This window comes from Neovison vison, chromosome 3 (assembly GCF_020171115.1).
Source record: "Neovison vison isolate M4711 chromosome 3, ASM_NN_V1, whole genome shotgun sequence".
Taxonomy (NCBI): Eukaryota; Metazoa; Chordata; class Mammalia; order Carnivora; family Mustelidae; genus Neogale; species Neogale vison.
The window spans coordinates 67,863,929-67,877,524 of record NC_058093.1 but is presented as its reverse complement, the minus strand read 5'-3'; the positions used below and the strand labels follow the sequence as shown (position 1 = coordinate 67,877,524).

The 13,596-nt window shown below is 40.0% G+C and overlaps 1 non-coding gene across 1 annotated transcript; it reads right to left on the bottom strand.

Annotated features, from left to right (window-relative positions):
- Window positions 1-12,955: 12,955 nt before the first annotated feature.
- On the bottom strand, window positions 12,956-13,059 carry LOC122903844. Its single transcript, XR_006384056.1, has one exon. It is a non-coding gene; the product is annotated as a U6 spliceosomal RNA (small nuclear RNA).
- Between the last annotated feature and the right edge of the window lie 537 nt (window positions 13,060-13,596).

Sequence of the window (13,596 nt, the reverse complement as noted above, 5' to 3'; positions counted from 1 at the left end):
TATGTGAAAATAAATCCATAATGAAAATAGAGAAAAAAATTGGTAGACCATTTTTGTGTGAACAGTGTTGCTGTACTTAAATTTAGGGGGTTACTTATAGGTTTTGTTCCTAAATTATCCTGATCCTCAGGAATAGGGACTAGTCTTTGTCCTTCTTTGTATTATCCACTACCCTGTGCCTAACACAATATCTGGTACAGAACAAATATTAGTTTATCCTGTTGAATGAAGAATGAATAAATATCATTAAATAAATATCATTAAATATCTGTGGATGCTAGAGATGAGGATTTATATCAATAATATTCCTTTGACCATCAACAAGGTATAAGGAGCCTAGGTAAACAGACTATAAATAGTATTAAAAGAATGTCTGTGGAGAAGAGACTGCACTGGTGTGGTGTGACTCCTGCTCTGGGAACCCATCCCTTAGAATGGGTGTGCCTACTTCTGTTTCTTTTCCCTTGAGAGAAACTGGAGACGAAATTTGGAGATGGCTTTGAAATGGGAGTATAAGAGTGTGAACATGTGGCTGCAGGGTTTTTGTTAATGTAGTCATTTCCTTCCAAACACTTGAAAAATATTTTTCTTTTATATTTTCCATTCTATTGCCATTGCCTCTGTGCTTTTTCCTCATTTCACATTTAAATTCTATAAACCGTCCAGTTAATGTGGACATGCATAATAAGTGGGCCCAGATCTTATTCCAAATGGAAGCCAGAACCAGGGTCCAGACTCTAGGAAAGCATAATTACCCAAAGAACAGAGTTATGTTTTCTGGAAGGGCTTTTATCAGTGTCTGTGGAGCCCCAGATGTATGTTCCAGCATCAGACAAGGAGAAAGATTTATGAAACACATAGCTATTCTTTCCTGGGGAGGAAAAAAAAACATACAAAAAGCTTTCTCTTTTGCAAAAAGACTTAGTATATGAGTATATCCTGACCCTTAAGGGAAAGAAAGAAAATTTTATCAAATCTATGCATGCTAAAATAACATTCACTCAAAATGAGGAATGATTGATTTTTCCATATGTTCTTATCCCATTTCAATTTAAATTAATTTTGCAAGAGTCATTAACCATCTTTGCAAAATTTGCTGGGTTTGCTCCCGATGCTGGCTTTGGCACACCTGCAGCCTGTGCGTGTCTTTATGGTTAATCTGTAGGAACCAAAATTAATTTCAGTGAAACAGCCAAATGGTCCTCTGGAGTCCTTACTCATATGTCTGGTTAGTATTCACCAGGGGCAGAAAACAGCCCGACAAGGGTGATAGAAATGTTTCAAAGGATCTTTTCTAAGTTCCCTCACTATCTTTTTTTTTAATCTGCAGGTGCAAAAATTCCATTTGTAATTCTTTAATTCCAAGGGTAATGGGTGTCTTGGGGTCTCAGAATTCAGGACAAGTGGCCAGCTGGGACACAATATTATGCGTGCAAGTCATGGCAGGTGCAGAAGGAGGGCAAGCAGTTAAAAGTTTGGCCCATTCGCCTTTTTTCTCTTTTTGTGCTTCCTTTTGCTCTTCTAGACGGGTGTACAGTTACATGAGCTGAATTCGTTATCTCCCAAAGCTGTGCTGTTGTACATCCAGGAAAAGGACTTGATTACTCACCCCATGTTTCCAGGAGCCTTATTTGGGTTCTTTTGTGCAGCAGAAGCAAAAGTGCTGAGTGCACCCTCTATTTGTTTTGCGATTTGCCTGCTGGGCACATTACTTGCTATCACTCTGGTTTCAATAGATGGTCTTTCCACTGAGGTTTTAGCATGTCTATATTTAGAAAACAATAAAAGATGTATAAGATGGAAAAATTAGAGGAGAGCAAAAGTGCACAGAGGAGGAGGCAGAAAGGCAAGAGATAGTCACAGGTCCTTTCCGATGACAAGAGCTGCCCCTGGCATCCAGGCTTGATTTCTTTCTTACTTTGCCAAGTGTTTCACTGCACAATGTGGTGTTATTAAGTGTGGAGATGAGGAAAGGAACAATAGCCAAAGAAAACATGGCTGCGGTTTTCTATGGCGTCCTCTGAGCAAGCTTTGCCAGGGTGTACAACAGAAACAGTGTGAGAATACAGGGACTGATACGTCAGCTACAGAGGACATAGCCATGTGCTATAATAACCACACATAATCTCTCTTTTGGTGACTTTGTCAGCATATAAGCTGCTGGGGAGGTCAATGACTTCTTTCCCCACCAGGAAAAGGCTCTTTGGCAAGCTGTGACCAGAAACTTAACTTTTTTTTTTTTTTAAAGATTTTATTTATTTATTTGACAGAGATCACAAGTAGGCAGAGAGGCAGGCAGAGAGAGAGGAGGAAACAGGCTCGCCACTGAGCAGAGAGCCCAATGCAGGGCTCGATCCAGGACCCTGGGATCATGACCTGAGCTGAAGGCAGAGGCTTTAACCCACTGAGCCACCCAGGCGCCCCGTGACCAGAAACTTAAGTTTGGGCATTCCAGAGGTCAATGTCACCAGAATACGCTCTGGTTTGGCTCCAAGGATTTTGATCCTCTGAAAAGATTAATGGGCAACAAACTGAGAGACTAAAACAAGAAGAAGCAGCAGAAGAAAAGAGGAAAGACAGACTGAAAGCAAAGGGGAAATGACACGAGATGGGCTTGTCCCTTGACTATAGCTATAAAAACTTCATTGTCCCGTTAGATGAGATAACAATAGGTTTATTTGATTATGAATGGTTTGGTATATGTTTGCCTCTTTTTACATGGCCCCTTTAATGCTATATGGAATATTATGTACTTTTACTTGCTTATGTATATATTTACTTACATACTTTTTACTGTACCCAGCCTAGGAACGTAAGAGTTGGGTACTTAGCAAATAAAAAAAGGAGTTGCCATAGTAGAATGTACATAGACATTTTCTTTGGTATTGAAAATAAAATGAAAAAAGAGAAGAAAAGGTCTGTTTGGCTAAAATATATATATGAGAGGTCCATTTAACCTTAAGATGTTTAATTGAACACATACCTCTTATTTGAAAACTTCACCCATGACTTTTTTTTTTCTCTAAAGATTTTATTTATTTATTGGACAGAGAGAGATTACAAGCAGGCAGAAGGGCAGGCAGAGAGAGCGGAGGAAGTAGACTCCCTGCTGAGCAGAGAGCCCGATTCGGGGCTCGATCGATCCCAGGACCCTGAGATCATGACCTGAGCCGAAGGCAGCGGCTTAACCCACTGAGCCACCCAGGTGCCCCCACTCATGACTATTTGATATAATATGACTGGGGGACCTCACTGGCTCAGTCAGTAGAGCATGTGACTCCAGATCTTGGAATTGTGAGTTCAAGCCCCACGCTGGGTGTAGAGATTACTTAGAAATAAAATCTTAAAAAATAAAATAAAATGTTGCAATCAAGAGTAAAGAATCCTGGGGTGCCTGGGTGGCTCAGCGGGTTAAAGCCTCTGCCTTCGGCTCAGGTCATGATCTCAGGGTCCTGGGATCGAGTCCCGCGTCGGGCTCTCTGCTCAGCAGGGAGCCTGCTTCTTCCTCTCTCTCTGTCTGCCTCTCTGCCTACTTGGGATCTATCTGTCAAATAAATAAATAAATAAATATCTTAAAAAAAAAAAAAAGAGTAAAGAATCCTGTGATGAAGTAACTATTGTCAGATCTCGGCTGCCTGGTTGGACATCATCACAAGACTTAGATTCTGGTGTAATTAAAACAAAACATCAGATTCTGGTGTAATTAAAAACTGGACCCCAAAATGCCCACCCATCTACTGGGGGACATCACTTCCTTCCAGCTTCAGGATGCCTTTTGGTTTCTAGGCAGAAAGTCTTGGATGTAACTCTGGGCCAGGATCCCTGGATTTTCCTGGGGAAGGGAAGTGGGCCACAACTTGTCTCTGCCTTAGGGTCTCTCTGCAGACTGGTCGACAGAAAATACTGCCAGGAAACCGGAACGTTGAGTTCTAGTGCTGTCCCAGCCACCCTTGTGAGCTGTAAGCAAGTTAACTTCATCTCCTAGGACCTCAGTTCCTCATGCATGCAAAAAAGAGGTACTATTTTCTCTGGATGCTTCAAAAGACTATTTTACAGAGTTGCAGGTGATATTATAGAAAGAGCAAAGGCTTTGGAGTCACCCAATCTCAACATTTCCTCGACAGGTATTTATTTAGCATCTACTATATGTCAGGTACTGTGCTCAGTGCTAGAGAGGCTGCCCTTGTGAAGCTCACATTTTAATTGGTCATAGCCTTAGTGAATCATTTAGTTCATCTCAGTTTATTTTTCTACCTATAAAATGGGCATTGTCATAATTCAAGATTTGTCAGGATTAGACACTATGGTATTTAAATCATCTATTATACAATAGGAGTTCAATTCATGTTATGTAAGTAATATTATATAACATGGGAAAATGCTTTTGCAAGTGAATAATGCTATCCAGGTATGTGAATTATTATTTTTTCATCTCTCCTCTGTACTGTATGGCTTTAAGACCACAGACTTCACAAAATTACACTATAGAGTTTGTAACTTCTCTTCATTTCTTTAAAAGGGATTTCATTTATTAAAGAAATGCTTTTTGAGTACCTACTATGTACTAACTGCTAGGCTGGCACTGGGGATATAGAAATAAATGAGACTCAGGGCACCTGAGTGGCGCAGTCGTTTGAGCGTCTGACTTGCTTTAGGATTGGCTCATGATCGCTGTGTCGTGAGATCGAGCCCTGCACCTGGCTCCAGGCTTAGCGCAGAGTCTGCTTGAGATTCTCTCTCAAATAAATAAATCTTAGAGACATAAATGAGACTCTCCAATTCTTATTTAGAATCATAACAATAAATACTTGGATTTCAGCAGGGCTCTTACTTTGGAGGGCTTATTCCTCTAGAGTTTATATTGGCTATTAACTCTTTAGAAAAAAAAAAAATAAGAAAGAAAGGAAAACAGACCTTGGCAAGTGGGTTAAGCTAAGTTTTATTAGAGAGACTGAAACTAAGTCTGTAAGACCCCTGGCAATTTTACTCTATTTAAGACCAAACAGACAATATAAGACATATAGCTGCCTGTAGCTGCCCCAGAGGTAAGTAGTCAATCTATCAATGTCCTTTACAACAGAGAAAATCAATCAAATTATTCACTGTACCCAGCAATGCGGCCAGTGTGCTAATGGATATTTCGGAGGATATAAATGAAAGAAAGAAGATATTGAAGTGATCTATATCAGTGTAAGATATGATACCTGCCCTGGAAGCGGGAGGTGGAATGCATTGGTTAATTTATTCATTTATTCATTCAAGAAAAATCTGTTTATGGGTCCTGGGTAGGTCAGTCGGTTAAACGTTCAACTCTTGATTTTGGCTCAGGTCATAATCTCAGGGTCATAGGATCAAACCCTGTATCACATTTCCCACTCAGTGGGGAATCTGCTTAAGAGTTTCCTTCTCCCCCCCACCCCCCCAAAAAGATTCTCTTTCTCTCTCTCCCTCTTCCCTCCCCCCCAGCTCTTTCTCTCTCTCTCCCAAATAAATACATCTATCTTTAAAAAAAAAAAGGTGGGGGGACGCCTGGGTGGCTCAGTTGGTTAAACGTCTGCCTTCGGCTCAGGTCATGATCCCAGGGTCCTGGGATCGAGTCCCACATTGGGCTCCCTGCTCAGTGGGGAGCCTGCTTCTCCCTCTGCCTGCTGCTCCCTTGCTTATGCTCTCTCACTCTCACTCTCTATCTCATAAATAAATAAAATACTTAAAAAAAAAAAAAAGAAAGAAAGAAAAAAGAAGAGATGCCTGGTATATCAGTCGCTTAAGTGGCTGCCTTCAGTTCAGGTCATGATCCAGGGGTTATGGGATTGACCTCTGCATCGGGCTCTCTGCTCAGTGGGGAGACTGTTTCTCCCTCTGCCTGCCACTCCCCTTGCTTGTGCGCTCTTTCTATCTGTCAAATAAATAAAATCTTTAAAAAAGAGAGAGAGAGAGAAGAAAAAAGAAAAATCTGTTTAGTAACCATGGCCTTGAAGGAATTGCACTAGGTCCTGGTTCTTCAACTGGGAGAACCAACGAAACAGAACATTTATTAAACACCTGTAAAGTACCAACACTATCACTTTACTTACCTCATCTTAGTTTACTCTCCCATCAACCCTAAATAAAAAGTTGTAAACTTTGAACTCAAGAGACTTAATTAGGATATGACAGGATGGAAAACAACCGTACATAGTCTGAGAAGGAACAGGCCCAAAGCTGGGAAGCTCAGTAGAGGGGGGCACAGTTAACTGTCCCCAGAGAGTAGAATCAGGCTTCACAGAAGTGATGGCATTCTAGTTTTAAAGCAGGAATAAGACATGTCAAAGAGATACTACTGGGCAGGCAGGGATACAGACAGGGGGCGGACAGATAGCGGTGGACAGCCCAGACTGTAAGTGCTGCAGGAGCTAGAGGAACTCTAGGCTCTCAGAGCACCAAGGTACTGCTCCCTTCCTATGCATTCACCTGGGGTTGTTGCCTCAACTGAGAAAATTGATTTCCCTGAGATAATGACACTGAGACACAGATTTCTAGCCCAATTCATGGTGCACATGGGGCCTTTTTTATAATTCATGCTCCGTTTTATGAAGGAAATAGGTCTCTTCTCCTCTGTGCTCTGTTTTAGAGTCAGGAGCTGATTTTTGCACTGATGCTGAGGGATCTTGATTTATTTTATGTTGATGACATTTAAGAATAAGAAATGGGAAGCAAACTGATCTTCTTCAAACTATTGGGTTTTGATGGATAAAATGGCCTTCTTTAAGCTTTTCTTCTTTCATATGGAAAGTATTGCAAGATAAAAGTTGAACACAGAAGTGTAGAGCCAGATACACATAAGTTCAAATCCTCTGTCTGCCCTTTGTTATCTGGGTGACCTTGGGCATGGAATCTCTTGTCCCAAATTTGTATCACAGGATCGAATAAAACTCAGAGAAGTGGAGATACAGTTTTCAATTTGGAGCCCACCATGGAAAAACTCAGGAAAGCCTCCTTTATCCTTCTGTTCTTTGAATTAACAAGTGTAACTCAGTGATCACACCTGCAGCATTAAAGCCATCAAGAAAGAGGAAAAGCAGCCAGAGACTGGTCTCTAACTAGTTTGCTCTCAGTTGCCTAATTCAGCAAGCTAAATACCTGATACTCAAGAAAATTGTTAGGGTTTTTTGCAATAAATATTGTCTAAAGGCCCCACTGAGTCTTGGAGGTGTGTGATTATAGTCGGAAAGTGGCCTTTTTTGAAATAACAGAACTTGTGAATAGGTAGAAGTTAGAACTTTTAACGTATAACAACAGCAACAATAATAATAGATTAATTTGAGGGTGCTTACTATACACCAGGCATTGTGTTAAGCACTTTATTATGAGTGAACTCTTTTAACCTTACAACCACCCTGTAATGTAGGTGCTATCATTTATCTCTGTTTTAAGATAAGGAAGTTGAGACACAGACAGGGTACCTGGGTGGCCCAATTGGTTGAGCGACTGACCCTTCGTTTGGGCTCAGGTCGTGATCTCAGGGTTATAAGATGGAGCCCTGCATCTGGTGCTGTGCTCAGCATGGTGTCTGCTTAAGACTCTCTATACCTCTCCCTCTGCTCCACCCCGCCATGTGCCCACATACGCACTTCTCTCGCTCTCTCTCTAAACTAAATAATCATTAAAAGGGGGTGGGGCACCTGGGTGGCACAGTTGGTTAAGCAACTGCCTTCAGCTCCGGTCGTGACTCTTGAGTCCCAGGATCAAGTCCTTCTTCAAGGTCCCTGCTCAGCAGGGAGTTTGCTTCTCCCCCGACCCTCCCCCCATCTTGTGTACACATTCTCTCTCACAAATAAATAGAATCTTTAAAATAAATAAATAAATTTATTTTTAAAAAAGAAAAAGGAAATTGAGGCACAGAAAGGAATAGTGGCTTGCCTACCTGGCAGAACTGGCATTTAAATTTATGCTGCTTCAAGCATGGTAAGATGAACCATTCTCCAGCTCTATAAGCCAACTTTTTTGTTTTAGAAGCTAACTTCTTTTTTTTTTAATAATTTTTAATTTTTTTATAAACATATAATGTATTATTATACATTACTAGCCCCAGGGGTACAGGTCTGTGAATCGCCAGGTTTACACACTTCACAGCACTCACCATAGCACATACCCTCCCCAGTGTCCATAACCCCACCACCCTCTTCCTACCCCCTGCCCCTTGGCAACCCTCATTTTGTTTTGTGAGATTAAGAGTCTCTTATGGTTTGTCTCCCTCCTGATCCCATCTTGTTTCATTTATTCTTTTCCTACCCCCCAAACCTTCCATGTTGCATCTCCACTTCCTCATATCAGGGAGATCATATGATAGTTGTCTCTCTCTGATTGACTTATTTTGCTACGCATAATACCCTCAAGTTCCATCCGCATTGTCGCAAATGGCAAGATTTCATTTCTTTTTATAGCTGCATAGTATTCCATTGTATATATATACCACATCTTCTTTATCCATTCATCTGTTGATGGACAGACATCTAGGTTCTTTCCATAGTTTGGCTATTGTGGACATTGCTGCTATAAACATTCAGGTGCACATGCCCCTTCGGATCACTACATTTGTATCTTTGGGGTAAATACCCAGTAGTGCAATTGCTGGGTCATAGGGTAGCTCCATTTTCAACTTTGTGAGGAAACTCCTTGCTATTTTTCAGAGTGTAGAAGCCAACTTCTTTAAAAATAATTATAATAATAACATTGTGTGTGTGTTCTAATTATAAAAGTAAGTCATAATAGGAATTTTTAAAAAGATTTTATTTATTTATTAGACAAAGAGAGACACAGCAAGAGAGGGAACACAAGCAGGGGGAGTGGGAGAGGGGAAAACAGGCTTCCGGCTGAGCAGGCATGTGGGGCTCGATCCCAGAACCCTGGGATCATGACCTGAGCTGAAGGCAGACACTTAATGGCTGAGCCACCCAGGTGCCCCCATGGTAGAAATTTTTGAAACAGAGGAGTAAAGAAGCTGAGATTTTCCATATTTTTATCACCTAGAAATAAGTTTTATTAATACTTGGGTCTATTTCCTTTTAGAAATTAAATTACATATATAATTCTCTTTTCAAATATATAACACTACATATAAATTTTTAAATTTAATGTTAAAATTTGAGCATCTTCCCATGATATTAAATGTTCTTTTGAACATAGATTTTAATGGCTGAAAATATTCTAGTTATCTGGAGGTATCAAAATTTACTTTTAAAATCTCCTAACACTGGACTGTTGGTTGTTTCCAATGTTCCTGAGACTTCTCTTTTGGTTTCTTAAGGATTCCTTAGCTTCATAATTTCAAGAGCTCCCTGGGCTATTGGAGAGCAGCTTATTTTCTATTGAAGAGAATGTGCTCACATACCTCTCACCAGGTAAAAACACCCCTGTACCATTGAAAACAGATAATTCAGAAAATTCTCCTTGAGTGTCCAGATTCTCAATGACAATTTAGAATTCCATTCAACTAAAGAAGAAACCTTGTAATTTTTCCTAATTTTGTAAATAAAACATATGTCTTATAAAGAAAGTAGAGGGGCACCTGGGTGGCTCAGTGGGTTAAAGCCTCTGCTGTCAGCTCAGATCATGATCCCAGGGTCCTGGGATTGAGCCCCGCATCGCATGAAGTGCTCTGCTCAGCGGGGAGCCTGCTTCCCCCTCTCTCTCTCTGCCTGCCTCTCTGCCTGATCTCTGTCTGTCAAATAAATAAATAAAATCTTAAAAAAAAAAAAAAGAAAGTAGACATATAGGTGAGCAAATAAGGAAAAAAACATCTAAAATCACACCACTCAGCTTGATGAATATTTATCTTTTGACACTATATGCTATTTTGTTACCTGCTTATTTTATTAATAGCATATTACATCCTTTCATAATGTACACATATAGCAAATCATCACAATGTGCACTTGAAATATCCTACAATTTTATATGTGAATAACACCTCAAAAAAACTGGAAAAAACAAATGGATACCAAATTGTAACTGATTTCTTCCCAACCACCTGCCAGCCCACAGGGCTGATTCCTCCAGACAATCACTTTTAAAGCCATTTATTTTTACATAAATATGAAGCATTTTTTCTCCTTATTCATTTTGCCACACCTATCATGGAGTAGTGCTATACTTTGAAAGGCCAAAGTGGTGTCCCTACCATCAAAGACTCCGCCTTCTGCTTGAGGAAGCAAGACCCATATTCTTGAGAAAAACACAAAAAGACTAGATTATAAGAAAGTGATGCAAAATGGTGCTACCAATGAGGACATATGTGGGAATAAGGAAACATGCAGAACATTTTACAAATCCAAATGCACTATCCCATCTTTAACCTAGCCTATTATGTCCAATTTTTCCCTCCATTCCTCCACTAATCTCAAGTTTTTTGACAAAGGATCTAATTAGCTGTGCCAGGTACAATGTCCCAAACCAAATGTCTGCCTCTAACTTTTAAAGAGATACTTCTACCTCACCTTTCTAAATTATTAAAAAAAAAAAAAAAAGTATGTTTGTACCAGAGGCTAAGCCTCAGTTTATTTTAAATGACTCTTGCTTGAAATCAGTAAAGACAGGACTCTGAGCCACTCCAGCTTTCCCAGACAGACATTATTAAAAATGGAGTCTTGTTTCCAGAGGAGTTATGAGTCTAGGGATCACTATACTAGGGGTATAACAAGTGGTAAAAAGATCCAATGAAATGTAATCATCTGCTTTGTGAACAAACTGATGCTGAAAGAGCATCAAAATGGCTTCTTCTTAAAGCTCTCTTCCTATTTCATAGCTTCAGGTCATTGCCATAGCATCACTCTGAACTCACTGTTATTATAATTATTTACCAGAACCCCACAATATATATATATTTTTACTTTAAATAACCAATTATATTTTAAAGAGATTTAGAAGAAAATACCAACCAAAAAAAGGTCTTTTATACCCACCCACAGAGTGACCATTACTGGTGTTCTTGTTTCCTCTGTGCAATCCAGATTTCCATGTGGTGTAATTTTCCTTCTTCCTGAATGTCATTTAGCATTTCTTGTAGTGCAGATCCACTGGTGCAAATCTTTTCAGCTTTTGTATATCTGAAGAAGTCTTTGTCCTTTTGAGTTGAAAGATGTTTTCACTGGGTATAAAATTCTAGGATGACAGTTGTTGTTTGGCTTGGTTTGTTTTTTTCTGTCAGTACCTTAAAGACACTGCTTCATTCTCTTCTGGTTTGCATTTTTCCAGACAAGAAATTTACTGGCCTGTTACCATTCTTATCTCTGTTCTTCTGGCAGTTTGTAAGATTTTCCTTTTTTCACTGGTTTTGAACAACTTGATTCTGATGTGTACTTTGGTTTGGTTCTCTTCTTGTTGCTTATGCTTGGATTTATTGGGCTCATTAGATCTGTGGGCCTAGGATTTTCATTAAATTTAGAAATTTTTCAGCCATTATTTCTTCAAAATGTGCGGTCCTCCCATCTCTTTCTTCTTTGTTATGGCCTGAATTTTGTCCCTTCAAAATTCATATGTTGAAGCTCTAACCCCCAATGTGACTGTAGTTGGAAAGAGGGCATTTACGAAGGCAATTAAGGTTCAGTGATGTCATAAGGGTGAGGTCCTGGTATGCGTCCTTGTAAGAAGAGGAAGAGACACCAGAGATGAGTCTCTTTCTACACACATGCACAGAGGAAACCATGAGAAAGCACCATGTGAGGATACCATGAGAAAGCAGCTGTCAACAAGCCCAGAAGAGAGAGATTACTAGAAACAACCCTGAAGGCACCAGGATCTTGGACTTCCCACCTCCAGAACTGTAAGAAAATAAGTTTCTCATAGTAAGTAGCAACTGGATATGTGAATGAGGAACCTACCCAAGTAAGGGAAAATACCCACTGGAAAGGAGCGCATAGTCTTCAGACTTCACACAGGACCAGGAGTAATTTATGTTCCTCGCACCCAGAGTGGAAAAACCTTGTGCTACATTGGTTATCAAGAAGAATGCTCAGAAGGCTATTGTTTTGTTATGGCCAAACTCATAACCCTAATCTAATTATGAAAATAAACCAGATAAAATCCAATAGCTGGGCATCCTATTTTAACCAAACCAGTGCCCCTGAAGATTTCATGTTCATCAAAAACAAGGAAATTCTGAGAAATCGTCACAGCCAAGAGGAACCTAAGGAGACATGACAAGTAAATGTAACTTGGTGTACTAGAAGAATCCTGAGGGGAAAAAGCATATTAGGGCGAGATTAAATCTGAATAAACTATGGACTTTAGCTGATAATGATGTATCAATATGAGTTCATTAATTGTAACAAATATACCATACTATTGTAAGATGTTTATAATAGGGGGCACCTGGGTGGCTCAGTGGGTTAAGCTGCTGCCTTCAGCTCAGGTCATGATCTCAGCAGGGAGCCTGCTTCCCCCTCTTTCTCTGCCTGCCTCTCTGCCTACTTGTGATCTTTCTCTCTGTCAAATAAATAAATAAAATCTTTTTAAAAAAAAAAAGATTTTTATAATAGGGGAAACTGGATGTCCGGTTCAGGTGAGTGGATGGCTAAAAAATGGGAATGCTCCGAACTATTATATTAGCCTTCTACAGTTGTCATAACAAATACCACAGATCCAGCAGCTACTTACCTGAAGACTGAAAAGGAACCGTGGTTTTGGGGGCCCTTGCTCTGTCTCTGTGCAGCTCTCTCCTCTCTGGCACTCTACCCTGTGAATTCTGTCTACCTTGCTTCCTCCGAACTCACAACTCTGGCTACTCAACTCAGGGAGATTACCAGGTTCTGTCTGGGATTTTCCTCCCTATGCTATAGCCTGGAAACTCTCTAGGCACAAAACTAGGGCTATCACAGGGCTAACCTCTTTAATTTCTTTTTTCTGAGGGACTACTGCCCTAGGTTTCATGTGTCCAATGGCTGAAAACCATTACTCATTGTCTTTTTTCTCAATTTTTTTTTAAATGGAACATTTCACAAATCTGCCTGTCATCCTTGCACCAGGGTCATGCTAATTTCTGCATCATTCCAATTTTAGTATATTTGCTGCCAAAGTGAGCACTTGTTTCTCGATTTTAAGTGGAAAGAGTAAATCCAGTTTCTCAGTGTTATGGCCACATACTGAAGTCAAAATTATTTTTTTGTTTTATTGTGGTAAAATACACATATCATAAAACTTACATTTAACCATTTGAAGTGTACAGTTCAGTGGCGTTAAGTGCATTTACATTGTTGTGTAAACTATCACCACTGAAACCCAGTACCCATCAAACAATAACTTCCCATTTTCTCTTCTCCTCAGCCTTTGACTGTTCTGTTCTGTCTCCATGAATCTGACTAATCTAGGTACCTTATGTATGTGGAATCATGATATCTGTCCTTTTGTGTCTGGCTTATTTTACTTAGTGTAAAGATTTTATTTATGTAAGAGAGAGTGAGAACACAAGTGGGAAGAGGGATGGGGGAGAGGGAAAGCAGACACCCAGCTGAGCATGGAGCCTGAGGTGGGGCTCCATCCCAGGACCCTGAGATTATGGCCTGAGCCAAAGTCAGATGTTTAACTGACTGAGCCACCCAGATGCCCTTTATCTCACTTAGT